Below are 7,210 nucleotides of genomic sequence, written 5' to 3' on the forward strand. Positions count from 1 at the left end.
GGCCGAATATTCGAAATGATGTCGGGAAGTACATTAGATCCTGCACTGCTTGCATCATTGCCAAACAGACCATTAAGAAGCAAGGCCTCTATACTCTACGGCCTACCCCTAGTCAACCTTGGGAATCCATCACCATGGGTTACTTATTGGGCTTTCCTTCTACTAAGCATGGCAATGGCTATGTTTTTTTGGTTGTCGATAGATTCTCGACGATGGCCATTATGGCAGCCTGGAAGAAGAATATCACAGCAGAAGCCAGTGCTAAACTCTTCTTTGAATGAGTGAGGGTACCCTTTGGGATCCAAAAGTCTATCATCTCAAATCAGGATAGCAGGTTCCTCCATACATTTTGTTCCAGTCTCTGGTTGATGCTAGACACCAAGCTCACTAAGCACACAACTTTCCATCCCCAAACTGATGGCTAGACAAAGGTCATCAATAGGATGTACAACTCAAATCATCCACACACATGGGATGAGAGCTTTACATATGTCCAGCACATCTATAACCAGGCTCTCCATAGCTCGACTGGCCACAACCCTTTTTAGGTGGGCTTGGGATTCTAGCCGCTATGTCCCATTGATGTGGCCATACCATTTGCAATTACTGAGGTAGTTTTCGCTCATTTCCAGTTGGAAGCTGATAAGGAAAATAGCTTCATTAAGCACATCCAACATATCTGCTAACAGGTCCATGACATTGTGGAGAAATCAAATGCCAAGTACAAGCAGCGACATGATCAACATCGGGTGCCACACAAGTTTCAGGTGGGCGACAAAGTCTGGTTGCATTTGTAGAAGGAACACCTTACCGAAGCCTATCCAAAACTCAAACCAATCTCATATGGTCCTTACTCCATTACCAAGGCTATGGGTGACAATGAATTTGAGCTCAGGATTCCCCCATTCCTTGTCCTGCACCCAGTGTTCAATGTGGACTGCCTTCGACCATACTTCCCACAATTGTTAGAAACATCATACATTATAGAACAACTCACACCTACAGAGTTAAATCTAGATTGCATGGAGCAAGCTGCAACAGATCGAATCATGGACACGCAGATCAATAACAACTAACAGCAAAGGATCCAACTATATCAATTTGTCAAAGTAGGCCAACTCCTTCACTAGGGCAAGTGGTTCACTGGGGACCAAGTTCAACAAAAGTTTCCTCATATCATGGAGGAACTCAATGAAATGGGGAGCCTTGCTTCCTAAGGGGGGAGGAATGACCCAGGTGGATATTGGTGGCCACCCGACTATTCCACTTGGACCCCCACCATTATTTCTTTTAGTTTTTCAGTTTCCTTATTTGTAACACAATTTACTATTTTTGGCAGTTTTTCAAGTCATGAACTAGGACCAACATGGGTAACATAACAATGTTCGTCATGCAAAAGTTGTAGTCCTCAAATAGATCTTTCTAACGAGGTATTGTGCGTGTCAAACAAAGATTTTATGCCAATGTTACGACCCGGGGAAGTTGATGTACCAATTTACCCAAACAAGGCTCATAGTTTGGCGCTTCATCTCCTAGGGCTAGGTTTTTGGATGTTTAGGGTTTTCCACTCTTTCTCAAAAATAAATAGGCCTTCGAGCCTCATTGTAACATAGTTCATAGGAATGTAGCTGCCACATCTCTTCTCAGAGATAATCTACCATCACCCGAGCTAGTCTTATTTCTATTCTGTTTGTATGCATATTTCAGTATTTGATATTAATGAAATGAAGTGTTATTTCTACTACATCTTTTTATTTATGGTTATATATGTAATTTGTTGCATTCCTGTTTAAATCTAGATCAATTGGCCCATAGTAATGACCACGATAACTGATATTTGATCTTGTCAAAGAATACCATCAGCATTACTGGAGGATTGGCCTAAAGTATTGGCTAAGGCCTAAGATATATAAGGAGATGGAGATCCAAGTGTTAGCTGTGCAAGTTTTGTGCTTTCTATGAATGATTTGATGTGAAACAGGTGTGCACCAAGAAGTAGGGAAAAGAAACAAATATGAAGTATGGTATGGTATCATATTAAGTAGGGTATCATATGTATTTTGAGAAAAATATGAAGTATGGTATGGTATCATATTAAGTAGGGTATCATATGTATTTTGAGAAAAATATGAAGTATGGTATCATATGTACTTTCTTGATTTATTTATTAAAAATATCTAACTATGATAGATATGTGGTGTTAATGATACTCTAACATAAATATGAGACAGTAAGGGGTGCGAAGTATATTTTGTGTTGCAGTGAAGGTATGTCTCAGTGGTTACAGATCTATATGTGGGTTGACATTAAGAAGTCGCATACAAACGCGGATCCGCTACTCGATAGTTGTGTATATATTCTGTAGTATGGATAGATTTATACGCAGGTGTGGTGAATGATAAGCACATAAATACATGAATATTCTTTATAAGAGTCACGTACATCTACTGGGGTTTTGAAGGATGAGCTAATAATAATGGTTGATCTATTATGTTATGTTTACTATCATCTGTCGATGAATTTTTTCTTTTAGTAACTTATGTTTGATAGTACTGTTTAGGCTGAATTGATTATGAATTAGAATTTGACTAAGTGATGATACTGTTGTATGCTAATCTATATTTGGTTCAGTGATTTATGTTGGATTTAGTATATGTTTGGGTGATTGATTTAGTAGCACAGTGATTCAAATTCAGTTATCAAAATTTTCAGTTATGTACATGGTTTTTCTTCAAGATATGTGCGTACATATGAAGGTATGATCAGTAAAAATAATGTATACAATCTGATGCATGTTTGATTGGGTTTTGTAGTGGATGAAATTGATTTATGTGATGGGTAGCAATGTTTGACTTGATATATTGATGAGTGGGTATACATTGGTATGATTTACATTGAATTGTTCAAGTTGCATTGGTTACATTAGAAGATTTGATAATCCAATTTTTGAGTAGTTGATTTCGAAATTTTTGAGTGGATCTAGTTTGAAACATTCTGAAAAGTAATCCACAAAGAGGTGAAGATAGCAATCTTCACAAAGGGGGTTATATCTCCCTTCCAGTAGGAGCTGGAAAATGATTGAAGGTTGTATCCTTTTGCAGGTAGGAGCCTGTGTATTGGTTAAAGTCTACGCCAGTATAAGATTGTAAGAAGGTTATTTTTAATAAAATAAGACAAAGACAACAACAATGGTGATTTTCTCCCACGTTGGGTTTCCACTTAAAAAAATCCTAGTGTTCATATGGTTGTGTATGTTTATGTTCTATATTCTTCTTAATTGATCATACTTACTGTTTAATTGATGAATAATAGAACAACAATGCATAGATTAATGTTGTACATATGATTAGATAAGTTATATAGATATACGCGGCTTTATGTAGTCACAATTTCATACATATGTTAGTTTCCTTTACAACAATTGCATATAATAATCAGAATAAGAAATTGGAATTTAAAATACTAATTCACCCCACCTCTTAGTATTTTTCCTAACAATTGGTATCAGAGTAGGTCCTTCAGAAGAAGCTTGATCATTTGAAGGAAGATTCATCAAGATGAGCAATCAAGAGGGAGTAGCATCGACGAAGCCACAATTATTTAATGGAACCAAATTGGTTTTATAGAAAGTCAAAACAATAACTTATCTATAGTCACTTTGAGTTCATGTTTGGGAAATCATTGAAGGAGGCTATTAATATCCATCCTCCATTCCTATAGATGAAGCAGAAAAGAAAAAAAGTGAGACCAATTCAAAGGTTGTGAATGCTCTATGGGAAGCTTGGAAGAGTAAAAATTTGTAAAGGTTATGTAGCTGAATACAACAAAGGCTTTATGGGGCAAGATCATCTAAAGTTATGAAGGTGATAATAAGGTTAAAACTGCCAAAATTCAAACATTTAGAATTCATTATGAAACTCTCTGAATGCATAGTGATTAAAGCATTGCAAGTTTCTTTCTTAAGTTAGATGAGATCGTCAATTCAACGAGGAATATTGGTGATGAAGTAAAAGATTCAATCCTTGTTGAGAAAATCCTAATACCTATAAAACAAAAATTCGATTTGAAAGTATCTACCATTGAAGAAATGTAGGATTTGAAGAACCTTATTATTGAACAACTTCATGGGATATTAACAGCTTAAAAAATGAGAAAGGGGGGTCCCTCGTATATCAAATAAGTAACATTCAAAGCTACATATAAAGGAAAAGAAAAGGAGGAGCCTGAGGAATCAAGCTATGTATCATATGAAGAAGAGGCCAACTTCAAAAAGAAACTCCAAGTAGGAATTGGAATATTTAGAGGTAAGCTTCCTTTCAAATGCTTTTCTTGTGGAATGGTTGTTCATTATCCTGCTAAATTACCTTATAAAGAAAACCATGAAAAAGGGAAAAATTATGCAAAGGTAAATTTTAAAGGTAGGTTTGAAAACAGGAAAAGATTCTACACACACAAAGATAATGATAGTCTTTCGAATGGTGAAGAAGTTGAGTCTAATCAAGAATATCAATTACTTATGGAATTTGAAGATAAATGTATTGATGAGTCGGATGATATTTTTTATGGATTCCCTAGAAGAAAAGGATAATATCATTAAAGAAATAACTCAACTTAAAATTCGACAAAAACAAGCTAAATGAGTAGAAAATCCACTGAAGAAACAAATTCTAGAAAGGGAGAGGCATAATGAAAAGGTAGAACTAGAAATAGTAATTCTAAGAAAGGAACTTGAGAAAATAAAAGGTCTAAAACTTAGATTTTCTAAAGGATATGAGACCCTAGAATAAATCATCATAGTACAATTCTCTCCTCTAATAAAAACAAGCCTTGGATACAATGGAGAATCATCAAAGAGTGTAAAATATTCTGAAACATGTACATGAAGCTTTTTGTATGTAGTAAAGGGAAGAAATCAACAAAATTCCATCTCTCAGCAAAGGAATGAGGGATTAAATATCTATCAGGTAAACCATCCTTACCATACTCAAAAGAGAAAATATACAAAAAGGTACTATACTCCCATGAATTTATACTTCAATTGCCAATGCTTCACTTGTCATAATTTTGGTCATAAGTGATGAGCCCCAATATTGCAACATGAATGGTGCAACTCCCAAGGCTACCAACTTTAGTTATCAACCCAGAGTTCGTACAAACTTAAGAGGTATCAGCAATATATGTGAAACATACATTGTGTCCTTATTTTGTTGATATGATGTAATGGAGTGAATGTAATGAAACCAAAGCCTCAACTAATTGCAAAAATGGAATTGTTACTCTATTTGCAAGAAATCGAAATGCTACTTGCCCAACTTGTAAATGCTAACTAATCAATTCATTAAAGGACAAAGGTTAATATAATTGCAGAAAGAAAGTTATTTTTTCTTGCATAATTCATCAAAATACCAATCAAAATTTCATGTACCATCTATCTAGTTCACACTTGCTTGTAAATCAGTAACCTACTTGCAGCATACGTGTGATAAAGAATCTAAGTCTACTTTGTTTTTGCCATGCATAAAAGGAAGGGTTGGAGTGGCTTAGGAGATTCCCCTGATAATAAAATCATAGTTGGGGGTAATTATTGAATCCTAGGAGATAAAAACCAAGGTTTTGGAGAAAACCTATTAAAGTTTACACATGTTATAGGAGGGTTACAAGAGTGCTACAGGAGGTGCTACAAGAGGCCTTGTTTTACTATAGGAGGAGATAAGTTATCAAATGCTCCAGTAAATAAAATTAAAATTGGATGGGAAAATTTGTGTTATTAATTAGGATGTATTAGGTCTCCATTACAAGTGGAATCACTAAAAAATACCCTTGTTAACATGTGCTAAAAAATAGCAGAAACTTACTACTCTAAAAATTGGAAATTCAAGAACTAGTTAGCTAGTTAACCTATCAAATGCCTAACCTAATCAAGTGAAATAAAATGGGGTAAATTTTGTTATTAACTTGAATATTTTTATGACATATTCCAAGTGGAATAAACTGAAGTGAATCTCATTAACACGTTCTAAAAAATAGCAGAAAATTACTACTATTTTCTACAAGGGACTTCCATAAATTCTAGATTTGTGAACAAGTAAACCAATCCAAGTAGCTCAATGATGAATATGACCTTAAAAAGTTGTTATAAGAATTAATCATGATTTTGAATCTATAAATAACCTTCAATGAACTCACTTCAATCATTTAACCCAATCCTACAACAAAAAAACATCAATACTAAATGCAGAAATATAAGGAAAAACAAGAATAAGAGATGCATGTGAATAAGAAGTCAAAAGAAAATTATAAAAAAGGGCTCTAAGGCTCCTGGTATTGCCAAGCCTAAGGATACTCAGACTCCTATGAAGGAGAATAAGCTTTAGAAGCTAAAAATGGCACCAAACTTCATTATTTGAATCAATCCAAGTACATCTCTCCTAGAAATGAAAGTGGAGCTGAAAAAATACAATTTTTCTCCACAAAAAGACTAAGAAATACATGCCTCTAGAGGAAAATTCGAATTGGTACTTATAAAAAATTATGAATATGCATTTTTCTTGAAAGGAGGAAGATTTCCCTTGCAAAATCCCTCAAATAGTGGATGCGGTTCCCAACGCTAGGAATTTGCATTAAATGACAGGGAACACATTCCTAGATTTTCTCAATCACTAGTGCTCGAGATATTTTCAGTGATTTCAAGATATTATATTTATTTATTATCTAATATTAATCTTCCTGTAGTAGGGAGTAAGTCCCTAGATTATCTCTTACTCCTCCTCGAAATCTTCATAATCTGCCCAATATTTTCACAAGATTCTATAAAAATAAATAATATTACGAACAAATATGTGATTATCTCTAAACCTTCCTAATGAACATACTAAAGCTAAAACAAAAATTATTAAGTGAAGGAGAGGTTTAATATAGCCTTCATGTTCCTAAGAAAGGTTATATCGGCCTTAATTTGTGTCTAATTTTGAGGCCCATCAATAAGGTTGCTCAATATGTTGCTTATAAATTATCATGACCAAACAAGCAAGAAAACGAAAGAATGAGATTGGATTAGAGAAATACCATTAAAACACTTGATCACCTCTCCTATATGAAACAAAATGTTTATTTTGCAATAAATTTGGGCATAAAGAGATTGAATGCAGAAGCAGAATGAGACCAACTCTTCAGAATGAACAAAAGGCAACAACATCCAAGGTATGGAAAA

The sequence above is a fragment of the Pinus tabuliformis genome, chromosome 7 (genome assembly GCF_031772625.1).
Source record: "Pinus tabuliformis cultivar Carrire ecotype Pingquan chromosome 7, CPIR1, whole genome shotgun sequence".
In the NCBI taxonomy this organism is placed as follows: Eukaryota; Viridiplantae; Streptophyta; class Pinopsida; order Pinales; family Pinaceae; genus Pinus; species Pinus tabuliformis.